Source organism: Leptonychotes weddellii, chromosome 1, assembly GCF_054177405.1.
Source record: "Leptonychotes weddellii isolate Sample4059 chromosome 1, ASM5417740v2, whole genome shotgun sequence".
Classification (NCBI taxonomy): domain Eukaryota; kingdom Metazoa; phylum Chordata; class Mammalia; order Carnivora; family Phocidae; genus Leptonychotes; species Leptonychotes weddellii.
The window spans coordinates 68,096,893-68,111,501 of record NC_138369.1 but is presented as its reverse complement, the minus strand read 5'-3'; positions in this window follow the sequence as shown (position 1 = coordinate 68,111,501).

The window sequence follows — 14,609 nt, the reverse complement described above, 5'->3', positions numbered from 1 at the left end:
CTGGTGATGGCTATTAAAGAGGGCACATACTGAATGGAGCACTGGGTGTTATATGCAAATAATGAATCATGGAACACTACATCAAAAACTAATGATGTAATGTAAGGTGATTAACATAACATAATAAAATAAAATAAAATAATTTTTTTTTAATTGTGTTTATTTTCTATCAGAGTAACAGGCTGAGATTTCTATCCACAATTTGTCCTGGGTATAAGGGAAAAGCCGCTGAGCCCTCAGAGCACAGGTCCCCTGTCCAGAGTTTTCCGCCCCCTTCTCCCCACCCCTCCCACCAATCTTCCCAAACTGGTGAAACCCTTGCCCTCTGAGAAACCGAATGCTTCCTTCGCCAGAAGCCAGGAGCCTACCTCTCAAGTGATCAGGGTGAACATCAACCTGGGGCTTAGGATAAAGGCAAGGTGGTCTGATGCCAAGGACTAAACTCCAAAGACCATTGGTAACTGACCATGAGGAAGGGCAAAGAGGAGGCTGGTTCTCCGAAAACTGGAGCAAGCTATTTGGATGTGAGTGTACATAGGGATAACTGAAGGTGAAGGCAGGTAAATGGGGAAATTTTGCCTTTTTCCATTTGCCCAGATTCCTAGTCTTTTTTTTTTTTCCTTCAAGTTTCCTGTGGCAACAAATTGAAGATGACAAAACCAAAAAGGTTTAATTTGTCCCATCTTTGAACACATTATCCACCCCCCACATTTCCCCTACAAAGGTAATAAAAATTATGCACACACACCTATACCCTAACAAGATATCAAAATTAAAGAGGCCAACCTCATCTTTTTACAAAAATGGGAAACGGAATCCCAGAAGTAATACTATAATTTCACTAAAATCTAGTACTCATAGATTTTGGCAGACTGCTGTTTTCGGAAAGGAAAGAATGCTTCAAAACCCAGAAGTCTTAAATTTAAGATTTGGCTCATGTCATTCTCTATTGGTTATAGAGCCCCTGACTACCCACCTCTCTCTGTGAAACCCACCAATTGTTGAATGACTAAAGTGAAGACATGAAGAAAAATGGGGTAAAATTTGAGAGTTCTGGTGCAAATCTGCCATAAATTGTCAAACTGACCCAAGGCCTTGCAGTAGAAGTTGCCCGGGAGGACCCAACATCAATTCTTCGAGGTTTTTTTATTGAATTACAATTCACATACAATATTGTACTAGTTTCAGGTGTACAACATGGTGATTTGATATTTTTATATATTACAAAATGATTACTATGAAAGGTCTAGTTCCCATCTGTCACTAGACAAAGTTATTACAATATGATTGACTGTGTTCTCTGTACTGTACATTACATCCCTGGAACTTTGTACCTCTTGATCCCCTTCACTTGTTTCACTGGCCCCCCCACCCTGCTCCCCTCTGGCAACCACCAGTTTTTTCTCTTTATCTAAAGATCTGTTTCTATTTTATTTTGTTCATTTTTATTTATTTCTTTTTTAGATTTCACAAATGAGTGAAATCATACGGTATTTGTCTTTCTCTATCTGACTCATTTCACTTAGCATAAACCCTCTAGGTCTGTCCTTACTGTTGCAAATGGAAAGATTCCATTCTTTTTTGTGGCTGAGTAATAGTCCATTGTGATATATAGATATATATATAGATATATATCTATATATCTATCTCACATCTTCTTTATCCATTCATCTGTCCATGGACACTTAGGTTACTTTCCATATCTTGGCTATTGTAAATAATGCTGTAATAAACATAGGGGTACAGAATTAGTCTTTCCTTTTAGAATTAGTCTTTCCTTTTTCTTCAGATAAATACCCAGTAGTGGAATTGCCAAATTATATGGTAATTCTATTTTTAATTTTTTGAGATACCTCCATACTGTTTTCCATAGTAGCTGTGCCAATATACATTCCTACCCACAGTGCGTGAAGGTTCCCTTTTCTCTACATCCTTGCCAACACTTCTTATTTCTTGGCTTTTGCAGGGGGCGGGGGGGGGGGCGGGCGGCAGTAATAGCCATTCTGACTGATGTAAGATGATATCTCATTGTGGTTTTGATTTGCATTTCCCTGATGATCAGTGAAGCTGAGCACTCCTTCATATGTCTGTCAGCCATCTATGTCTTCTTTGGGAAAATATCTATTCAGATCCTCTGCCCATTTTTTAATCTGGTTGTTTGTTTCTTTGTTATTGAGTTATGAGTTCTGTATGTGTTTTGGATCTTAACCTCTTATCAGATTTATCACTTGTAAGTATCTTCTCCCATTTCATAAGTGGCCTTTTCGTTTTGCTGATGACTGCCTTCACAGTGCACCAACATCAATTCTTGTTCTCTGCCATTTCCACTCCTGACACCAGCCTTCTCTTACCTTGACCAGGTCCCACTTCTCTCAAGTCATTTAAAATAGGAAAACTCTCTTCATAAGATCCAACTCTCAATAACCCACCTAGCCAATAAAAAATGTATATGTGCAAACCTGAGATAATCCAAATAATTAAATCTGGCCATTAATTTTAGCCTTCTCCCTCCCTCCCTGGGAGATGCTGAAACACCGAGAAATAAATTACTGAATTGAGTTTCACTTCTCACAGCCTACCACCTGGTGAAGGTGCTAATGAGCAGTGACGTGCCCCACAGGAAGGAAGAAATTAGGGGAAGTAGGAGTGGGACTCGAGTGCTACATGAGCTATAATCAAGCCCTTGGTGACTCAAAGTTGCCTGGACTTTTAAGCAACTCTGGTTTGGGTTTTACTTCTCCAGGTTTTATTAGCCATTAGAAATGAAAATTAGACTCCTCCAGAAAATATTTCCCTCCTTCCTTCCCTCCTTTCTTCCTTCCTTCTTTCCTCCTTCCTTCGTTCCTTCCTTCCTCCCTCCCTCCCTCCCTCCCTTCCATCTCTCTACCTGTTCAGCAGCATTGTTGAGTATTTATAGAGTACCCATCATCCCATCAGTTTTACACTGGAATGCCAAGGGTCTGAGAATGGATGGGGAATTGCCAATGTTCCCATCAAGGATTAGAGCCCTGGACTCAAACTAGATTCCTGGAGGAGAAGACAACTCAAAAGTGGCATAATTTGGGACGCCTGGGTGGCTCAGTCGGTTAAGCATCTGACTCTTGGTTTTGGCTCAGGTCATGATCTCAGGGTTGTGAGATCGAGTCCCATGTCAGGCTCTGTGCTGGAAAGTCTCTCTCTCCCTCTCCATCTGCTCCTCTGCCCTCTAAACAATGTGGCATAATTTATCTTTATTTGTAACTATTATTTTTTTTTAAAAGATTTTTATTTATTTATTATTGAGAGAGAGAGAATGATAGAGAGCATGAGAGGGAGGAGGGTCAGAGGGAGAAGCAGGCTCCCCGCCGAGCAGGGAGCCCGATGCAGGACTCGATCCCGGGACTCCAGGACCATGACCTGAGCCGAAGGCAGTCGCTTAACCAACTGAGCCACCCAGGCGCCCCTATTTGTAACTATTATTAATATGCAGATTTTAACAACCAGAATGCCTCTATGGTCTCCACTGAAATCTTGACCTTGTCTCTTTCAGTATGGTCGCTGAAGAATGAGCAAAGTGGGACTGCTTTTTCATTAAGTTTTTTTTTTTTTTAAGTAAATTCTGTTCCCAACATGGGGCTTGAACTGACGACCCCAAGACCAAGAGTCACATGCTCCACCAACTGAGCCAGTCAGGCGCCCCCCAATAAGTATTTTCTTAAAAGCAAAGCTCAGTGAGCAAGAGAGAGGACCCTCAATGTAGATTTCTTCAGGTGACACAAGTTGAAGGATTCTTAAACCTAAGTAAGTTAGCGAGAGCAGAACTATATAATGTGCGTGATACAAGGGGCATTTGGCAGTTGTACTGCAGAGTTAATCATGCAGGATAATGAGAGCTTTACCTTGCTGTGGAAAAACCCATATTTTGCACTTCCAGGTATCTAGTTTGATTTCCACCCTAGCATTTTATTACCAGCATCTGGAACTCTGAAAATGTGTTAGAGTGATTTTTTTTTTTTTTTGCTTAAATAGAATACAAACATTGCTTCATTGGAGCATGGGCGTAAGAAAAAAAAAATAATCCTGTCCAGTTTTATAAACTGAAGCTGTATTAAAGTGATTGATTAATACTCTGCATGTCTTTTTCTGGACCTCTTGTAACCCTAATAACATTTAAACCATTAACTATAAGATAATTGCTTTCTGAGAGGAAAGGAAAATGTGAGGACTGTTTGCCTGTCTACTTCAATTCAGTACCAAATCATAGTATTAAAACTAGGTTCTAGGAATTACAGCCCTAGAAATATAGAGCTGGCATTAGGCAAACCAGGAAATGTGTTTCTTCACCTCTCATTTTCGGTGCATCCCATTTGGTTTTCTACTTTACCTCCCAGTCCTTATTTAGCATGAAGTACTAAATCAGATAAATACATAAAATATGTGCAAACTGGTTAAACATACAAAAATTAGTTGAGGTAAAAAGAGCATCAGACAGCAGAGGAGAAGACAATCAGCTTCCGAGTCCGTGAACCCGCATGAGAATCCTAGCTCTACATTGAAATATCTGTGTGGCCTTGGACAGGTCCCTTAATCTCTCTGAGTCCAAATGTTCCCGTCTGAAGAAATGAAATTACCCTATTGGGTTTGTTGTAAGAATTAAATGAGACGATGGATATAAAACGCATGGTTCACCCTCAGTAAGTGGTTTTCTCTGGTGAGCCCACGTAAGTGAAGGTTTAATAGTTCAGTGTGTCATCACTCTTCATAAGTAATTTTTTGCTTTTGCATTTTTTTAAGACTTTCTGAGGCATTAACTCAAAAGAGGAAGCCCTGTGGGAATTTCCCACATTGTGACAGATCAATTGGGAAAGATGTGCTTGAGACTTCAGGGCCTTTGGGGAGTTTGTCCAGTCGTGTCACCAAGATATTCTAAGATATAATCTTCTATATGTGTCCAGGGCTATATATGTCACCAAAGAACTCCTGGCTTTTCTGTGCTGTTGGTAATACCGTCTGTGCCGTTATCGGGGCAAATGGTGGCCTGGGGCACGGCCCCAGAGAGAACGCTCTGGATGAGGTCCCTCCAGCCATGCCCTTCTCGTGGCGTGAAGTTCTCACAAGCAGGGCAGAGGGTTATGAATATCTGTCCAGGACAGGGCCAGCTTACCCCCATCGTGCCTGCAGGATTATTAATAGCACCGCCTCCCTTTTCACTCTTAGAAGGATCTCAATTTGGATGGTAAAAAATTACATAGTTACCGCAATCGGAGTGAAGTGTATATGCATGAGGACAGTAAGTCACAGAAGGGACACTAATTCATAGACTCCAAGATGCTTAGATTGCATCAGTGTTAAGACACACCACCATGTCGTGTTCCATTAAGAAGGAAAAAAACCCCGCCGCATTAGTTTGCTAGGGCTGCCGTAACAAAGTACCACAGACTGGGTGGCTTACACCACAGAGATTTATTGTCTCACAGTCCCAAAGCTAGGACTTCAAGAGTAAGGCGGCAGCTGGGTTGGTCCCTGCTAGAGGCCCCTCTTCTTGGTTGGTAGGTGGCTGTCTTCTCTCTGGGTCTTCACAAGCTCTTCCCTCCATGCTTGTCTTCGTCCTGCTCTCCTCCTCTTATAAGGACATCAATCATACTGAATTAGGGTCCACAATGAAGATCTCATTTCACTCCATCACCCCTTTAAAGATACTGTCTGCAAACACAGACACATTCTGACCTACTGGAGGTTAGGACTTCAACATGGGAATTTTGCGGGGACATAATCCAGCCCGTCGTACACACCAATCCAACCCTGGCCCGCCATCAGTTGTCAGATGCATCCTGATGTCAGAGATGTTTCCATGTGAACACGTGTGTGTGTCCGAGCTACACAGTTCTAAAGTGCGGTCTGCTGGGAAGGGGGAGAACAAGTGCCATTCTGTATGCTTTGGCTCATGTGGGCGTGGAAATTTATACACCTCTTCCTCTGAAACCGTTGCTTTCTCCCCTTCATCCTCCTGAGGGACCTGGGAGAGGAAGGAAGAGCGTTGCTGCCCAGATTGTGATCTTGATTGCTTCCCCTCCCTGGTGTCTCACTTCCTGTCAATTCTTCTGTAACAGTGCCCGTGACTGCCCCTTCCTTTCTCCCTACCCACATTGGCCCTTTGCTCCTACCTGGACAGTTTCCATAGCTTCTGAACAGGTCTTCCCACATCCATCCCCTTCTTTTTCCTCCCCATCCACCCTGACACAAGCATGGATCTGCAAGATGACGCTCACACTGCAGCCTTGGTCACGCCACACCCCTCACAGAAAGTCTTAACTGGCCCCTCGTTCCAAAATAATAAAACGCAAATGTGTCTTAGCCTGACACTTGGGTGAAGCCCCCTATGCTCAGCCTGGCCCCCAGCCTCCCATCCCGCTGCATCTGGTGACCCTCCACCACGACCAGCATGCCCACCTCCAGGCATCTGTAGACTCCGCGCCTGGAGTCTGGCAGGCTCATGTGACGGGCCTGTCGGAATGCTCCCATGTAATTATTACACGGAGTTATTTGTGTCTGACTCTCCAACTAATAGCCATCCAAATTATCAAGACTGTAATGCACTCCATTAACCACATCGGTTGAGAAAGGATTTGTTTCTCCGTGGCTCCTCCAGAAAGAATGAAAAGTATTTCCCCCACCCCCTCCTGTCTCCCTCCCCTGAGAGAAGGTAGCTGGGCCTTTGTGTCCTAGAAGTCTGACTTCCCTTAGCCCCAGGGAGAGTTAACAAGCCTTTTTGTGTGTTTTCTGTGGGAAAAAGGGAAGCTGCCTGGTGGGATGGCCTCCCCCTTTGTTTTCTGAGGTCTAGGCCACAGGTGAAAATTGGTGGCTTGGGATATCTTTTTATTTGGCCTGGAAGTATTTTACATGAATTTTAAATATTAGTTGCAATTTTCAAAAAGGAGGAGATTTCCCATGAAAATCTAAATTTCTGGGGTTTTTAAAAAAACAACTCAGATTTAGCATCTCTGGGCCCCTATTTTCACTTGGCAAGAACTGGCAGGATCCAAGTTAGACAGGTCATGTACTTTCCAGTTTGCCGCGATCCCCACCACTCCCCAAGACCTTACATGACACGCATCATTCATTTATGTTCCTGCCTATTCTTGTAAGCATCTGAGTTTCCAGCCCCTGCCAAGGGTATTTATCTGAAGTGTTGAGGGGAAGAAGAGGGTGGCCATGAGCTTCAAAAATGAAAGGGATCGTGGACATTCTATAGGTCTTTGGAACCTGGGCTTCTTCTAACATACCTTCTTTTTTTTTTTTTTTTTTTAATTCTATTAAATTTTTCATCTGAATTCCAGCATAGTTATATTCGTTTCAGGTATACAATATAGTGATTCAACAATTCTGTACATTACTCAGTGCTCATCATGATACGTGTTCTCTTTATCCCTGGTCCTGCTTCTCCTTCAAGAAGCTACATTAGGGTGTGGGGGGGGATGGGTGAAATAGATGAGGGGGATTAGAGATGGCTGTGTGGGTACCTCTGAGGACTGGGCTTTAAGTGTTTTCACCTTGACAATGTCAAGAAAAATCCCCGTGGCTGAGCTGGGTCCAGAGGAATTGGAGCTATGGTGACAACCACCCCCAGGGGTACCCACCTTCAGTGGACATGCGCAAGGAGCAATAACATCAGGGCGCACATCCACCAAAGACGCCGCATAGCTCCATTCTCCTGCCTAGTGTGATCCTCCACCTTCTTGTACAGCCTAAGTGGGGTGGGGTGGGGACATTGCACTGCATGACGACAACCCTCCACAACCCTGCACGTGGTCTATGGTGTAACTCCTGCAGATGTTCATTGCACAACCTGAGTGTGTGTGTGTGTGTGTGTGTGTGTGTGTGTGAGCTGCATCTCAAATTGACATTTGACTTTTCACCAGCCCAATGAGAGCCCAGTGAGACCCAGAACTTTAATTATTTATTTATTTTTAAATTATTTTTTTAAGTCATCTCTACATCCAACGTGGGGCTCAAACTTGTGACCCAAGATCAAGAGTCAGATGCTCTATGGACTAAACCAGCCAGGCACCCCTGATATAATTGTTTAAAACAAATGCAATATGTCTTACTCCTAAGTGTGGTTTAGCGATCTAATTCTGTTACAAAAAATAAATATTTCTCAAAGACAGGAAGCTTCTTGGGTTCTTCCATTGTGTTTTGCAAAATAAGTATCTGTTGACTCTAACTACAGGTCTCAGCACAAAGTTCCTCTCCCCAGCAAAACTTCAGTTTTCCGTTTTCCTGGGTCCTAGGCAAAACCGGCTTTTGCCACCCAAACTCACTTGAGGCTAAAAGTCACTTCTCTGGCGATAAAGAGTTTCATTAGCATATGAGTTTCTGTTTATAGAGACCAGTCAGTGTGTGATCTGTCCAGGAGGCAGTTCAAACAAAGCTCTCTGCCATTAATACTCTGTCCGCAGCCTTAAAATTTTGAATCCCTCCGGTAAGAAAATTCACTTTTAGGAATTTATCGTAAGAAAATAATCAGGAGCTATGAGCCAAGACTTAGGTGCATGGATGTTTATTGGAATATATTAATTACACCAGCAATAATAGGAAGCAAGCTCCATGTTCCACCACTGGGGAGTGAAATAACACTCTGACACGTTTATATGGTGGAGAGTAGCAGGCAGCCTCTGAAAACAATGTGCTTGGGCATTGAAGGGAATGAGGGAATGGTTACATATATTCCTAAGACCTCTAAATATGTCGTCAACATTTGGAAAGGGGTGTGACTATTCTTAAAAGTATTTATTCTCTTCCCCAGCCCTTGCCTGGGGTTCAGCTGTGAGATTTGTTTTAACTGCTGGGATATAAGCAGATGTGATGCTAGGGGAGGACTGAAAAGCAGTTGTGTGATCTGGCTTCATCTCAGCCTTTGCCACTGCCATGAGATCATACCTAAGCTAGCCCCCTGGGTCTAGAGAAGGATGACAGGTGTGTGCAGCCAAACCAATCTGCTCCAGTTGGGTACATAGTCTGGTTCGGTCAACCCCCAGTGAACCCACAGATTCAAGAGAATAATGAATTGAGAATCCACTGACAGGGTGGGGGGGGGGTGGAGTTGTTGTGCAGCCCTGGGTGATCATAGACTAACACAGGAAGAAGCTACACTCCGATTCTAGAAAGATCTTTTCTCTAGTGATAAAGCATACACGGATTTGTGCAAATAGTCCTTTACTTTTCTCTTCAAGTGCGCATTTGATCCATACTGAGCCCACCCAGTTTCAAGGGGTGGGGGGCATAAACCTCACTCCTCAGTGGGAGGACTATCACAGTCCCACTACAAGAAGAACATGTAGGATGGGAGATCATTTAGGGCCTTCTTTGGAAAATATAATCTACCATCTAAAATTCTCAGAACTTTGCTTTATAAGCACTATGTATGTGTTAGCTACTTTCATTCAACAAATATTTACTGAACACCTACTATGTACCAGCTACCGTGCTACAACCTGGATTGAGCAGTGAACATCTCAGGGGGGGTCCCTGTGCTCACGGCTAACTAAAGAAAAGCTGCAGGCTGAAACCCCTTATAAGAATTGTGCCCTGGTAACTGAGCAGATGGGCTATTGGGCTGGAGAGAATTTTCTAGTGAGTAGGCCAGCCCCAGAGGACCAGAAAATAATTCTGGCTATAGACATCTTTTGCTTGATTGTGTCTGCGGGATGGAGGCTTTGCTGGCAGCCTCTCTGAGTGCAGAATGAAGAGGCCAGAGTTCTCAAAGGGCTTAGAGTCCAATTCTATTTCATTCAAGCAGTTACTATAGCTTTAATGCAAAGCAGGTGTTGGGCTTGGTTAAAAAAGAAAAAAAAAGAACTAAAGGAACCTGGTTCAGCTTTGTAGTAGCTTGCAACTCAAAGTCTGATCTCGGCGCACACAAAGCGTGGTTAAATTGTATAGGGCTACATCTGGGAGTTGCATAGAAATCAGAACCTCAGGCCCCACCCCTGAACTCATGAATCAGAATCTGCATTTTTAAAAATTTAATTGTGGTAAAATACGCATGTAAAATTTATCATCTTAACCATTTTATTTATTTTTTAAATTTTATTTTGTATGTTTGGTTTTTTCTTTTTTTTTAAGATTTTTTTTATTTATTCATTTATTTGAGAGAGTGAGAGAGAGAGAGAGAGCACATGAGAGGGGGGAGGGTCAGAGGGAGAAGCAGACTCCCCGCCGAGCAGGGAGCCCGATGCGGGACTCGATCCCGGGACTCCAGGATCATGACCCGAGCCGAAGGCAGTCGCTTAACCGACTGAGCCACCCAGGCGCCCTGTTTGTTTCCTTTTTAAGTCGGCTCCACACCCAGCATGGAGCTCAGTGCGGTGCTTGAACTCATGACCCTGAGATCAAGATTAAGAGTCTGACGCTTAACCGACCGAGCCATCCAGATGCCCCATTTAACCATTTTTTCAAGTTTATTATTTTTTGTAAATAATCTCTGCACCCATCTTGGGGCTCGAACCCATGACCCCGAGATCAAGAGTCACACGGTCTTCCGACTGAGCCAGCCAGGCCCCCCTCATTTTCACCATTTTTAAGAGTACCGTTCGGTGACATTGGGTACTTTTACATTGCTATACAGCCATCACCAGCGTCTGCCCCCAGAACTCTGCATCTTGCAAACCTGAAATTCTGTACCCGTTAAACATTAGCTCCCCACACCCCTCCCCATGTCTGTCTCCGTGAATTTGAATACACCAGGTGCGTCATATATGTGGAATCATGCAGTATTTGTCCTTGTGCAACTGGCTTATTTCACTTAGCATAATGTCCTCGATTTTCATCCATGCTGCAGCAGAATATGCATCTTCAGGTCCTAGTGTGCACATTAAGGTTGGAGGAGCCCTGCTCTACTAGATTACTGGGAGCAGAGACAGGGGAGAAAAGAATGTCCAAGAGGACAGTCCTGCCTGGGATTCAGACTTTTTCCTTACTCCTCCTACAGCCAGCACTTTGGGATCATCTTCACAGTCATGTGTATGAGAGCAATTTGGGATTCCTAAGATCAACCGATTGGGCTCCAATCTGTCAAAAAACAGATGGCTAAGCAGGCCTCTGGCCATCAAAAGTTTCTGGTCTACAGGGAGTAGGCTTGTGAAAGTATAACTTGTCTATCACTCACAAAATAACAAGGGCAATTAGATGTCTGTGGGTGGACGCATAGAGTTAGCAGCCCGCTTAGGTTCACATTTATTTAATAACACATACACTTATATTGTGCCAGCCACTCTTCCAAGTAGTTATCAAATATTGATACCTTTAACCTTCATAACACATCTAGGAGTGGGAATGATTATTATGCCCATTTTACAGATGAGGAAACTGAGGTAGAGACTGGTTTAGTAACTTTCCCAACGTCATAGGACTGGTAAATGGTAAAGCTGGGATGTGAACCCAGGAAGTAAGACTCCAGGGCCTTAATGAATACACTAGGCCTCCCGTTTGGTAATTGCTTGACTTGAGTCTTCTATCAAAACTGAGCAAGAGGGAATTATGCGTATTATGAGTGTGGTCTGGGGAGGGGTCTACTTTAGCCATAGGGGTTAGTTTATAAGAAAAAAAAAAAAACAGCAGAAGCTAGAATGTCAGAAAGTAAGTAGGAAACCCTTGTGATCTGGTGGGGTTTTTTCTCAGTAGGGCAGAAGAAAATTTGGAGTCCATGTTCACATTACTTAATAATCAGAATGGTTTCCCTCCTACCTCCCTAGCCACACTTTCTCTGCCTCCTTCACAGGCTCCCTCTGGTTGACCTTCTTCAAAGACTTGTGTCCTTCCCCCATGCTCTCACTCACTAATCTCCGTTGTTCTCTTAGCTTCCAAGTGCATAACCCCCAAATCCACGTTGCTTACTGTGATCTTTCTTCCTGGTTCCAGATCGTATTTCATTGCTTCCTGGTGGCTCGTGAAAATGTCACACTAAGATCTCCAACTCCATCTCTGGGAAGATGAGCCACGTTGATCAATGGCTTGGAGATCAGTGGGGAGCCCAATGTCACAGGCAGACTGCACTAAAGCAACATGCCCAAACAGCACCCATCAGCTCCCTGCCCCCAGCACATTCCCCCAAGCTCCCAACTCACTGCTGGCCTCACATCATTCTCTCTATGAAGCTTGAAACCTTCTTCATCTTCTCCTCCCTTTCTCCAAACCTTAGGGAGTCTCCCTCCTCCACGCGTCTCAAATCTGTCTTCCACTTTGCATGTTGTCACCGTCAGAGCTCCAGCCTCCAGGCTCTCTAGCTCCTCTGCCTTCCTCCCCAGGGCCCACCCTCCCTTCAGGGGCTGGCAGCTTCCCAGAGTGCAGCTCAGCGTGCCCCTCTCCTTGGCACTGCCCTGTAACTCTGTCTCTGCATCTTGGGGAAATTTGCTGACTGCTTGGTGAAAATTACCTTCTTCCTTGCTTTTTTTAAAATAACAATCTCAAACTTAGAGAAAAGTTGCAAATATAGTACAAAGAGCATTTTTGTTCCTGAACCATTTGAGAGTAAATTGCAGACCTGATGCCCTAAAATGTTAGTGTGCATTTCCCACAAACAGGGACATCTTCCTACATCCAGAGTATACTCCTTTTAAAAGCTGGGAAATTAACATTGATCCCTTGCTACCTTCTAATCCTCAAGCCTCATGCAAGTTTTGCCAACTATCCCCATAACACCATTTTCGCAGCAAAAGGATTGGGTCCAAAATCACATGTGTGTCCGTTGTGGTGTCTCTTTGGGTGACTTCAGTTTGAGCAGTTTCTCATTCTTTCCTTGATTTTTATGTCCTTGACATTTTTGCAGACTACAGTCCAGACACGTGTACAATGTCCCTCGATTTTGGTTTGACTTCATGTTTCCTCTTGATGAGACTCAGGCAGGAAGAATGCATCTTTGTCAGGAATTGTGCAGAAGCGATGCTGTGTTCTTCCCACTGCATTTTATTGCACGGTGCATGATTTCAGTTTGCCCCAGTCCTGGTGATGTTCACTTGCATCCCTTGATGAGAGTGGTATCCACCAGCTTCCTCATCAACGGTGACTCTGTTCCCTTTCATAAGTATTGTGTGGAAACCATTGAAACTAAGTAAATATTTCATCCCCCATCAGGCTTTCAATTGAGTCATTTCTTTATGCATATCAGAATGGACCAGTGGTTTTCTATTTTATTCAGTGTGTTATATATAATCTGTTACCATCATTACTTTCTTGCTCTCTCTCATCCCACTACAATTGCTTACCTAAAGAGGCCTTTAGCCATGTTTTTTGGCCACGGAGCCCTGTGTTTATCAAAACTGTGTGCTCCGTTCCTGTACAGAGGATGGTTTTTATCTGAGTATTTGTTACCCAAGTGCCTACGGTTATGACTTGCTTATGAAGCAAAGTTGTCATAACATGAAACTTACGTGCTAATGGACCATAACACTGTCTACACTCAAATAAAGTCTCTCCCTGTTTCACACTAGCAGACATCTCTACCCATCAACACCTTTGTGGTTTGTAGCAACATCCAAAATTGTAATTCAAATCCAATGCAAATCGGTTCATAAGGTGAAATTGCAAATCTTGCAGAGCTGCAGGGCTTCATGAAGTCTGTGAAAGTAACCTAGAAGCTGCTCCATGCCTTGAGGGAGGCCAGTTAATGCCACCAGAAAGACAAAAGAGAATGATGAGACAATGTGAATAGGGAGGATTTAGAAAAGACCTTAAAAAATTTGATGAAGCCATCAAATATGTTGCAACCCTCTCTATGAATGTGAGGTGAAAGTGAAAAATGAAGTAGAGAATGCCACACAGTTTTAGCAGGAAAAAAAAAGTTTAGATTTTGTTGTTGTTGTTGCTATTCTCAGAATTAGCACATGGCTGAAACCACAATCTAAATTTCATTAGAAGGTAAAGTGATTTTCATCATTTTGGTGCCTTTTCTTTTTCAGGATAAAAGCCTAATCAAATATTTTCCTCTTTATTTACTGTAAAGTTCCCATCCCTTCCATGAGAGGGTCCCCTTTACAATGGCCTTGTCTTGGTGCCGGTCACTCGCAGGTCACAACCCCTCCTGCACACACAAAGGAAACGTAAGCCGCTATGACAAGAGTGAGCCTCTGCCCCTTTTGAAGTCCCTTGCATGTGTCACCTAGTCTCCCAGGCCTATGAACATCTCCTCTTTCTCCCCTCCCCTTGTCTCCCCTGCCCCCACATTTATTTATTTATTTATTTATTTATTTATTTTACTTTCTTTTCTTTTCTTTTTGGATTTATTTATTTATTTTAGAGGGAGAGGGAGAGCGCATGCACGCAGGGACTGGGTGGGGGTGCTGCAGGGGTGCTCTCTCTTTTTTTAAAGAATTATTTATTTATTTGACACGGGGTGGCGGGGGAGAACAAGCACAAGCAGGGGGAGCAGCAGGCAGAGGGAGAGGGAGAATCAGGCTCCCCGCTGAGCAAGGAGCCCGATATGGGGCTCTATCCCGGGACCAGGGCCAAAGGCAGCCGCTTAACCGACTGAGCCACCCAGAGAGAGAATCTCAAGCAGACTCCTCCTACTGAGCCCAAAACCTGACCTGGGTCTCAATCTCACAACCCTGAGATCATGACCTGAGCTGAAATCA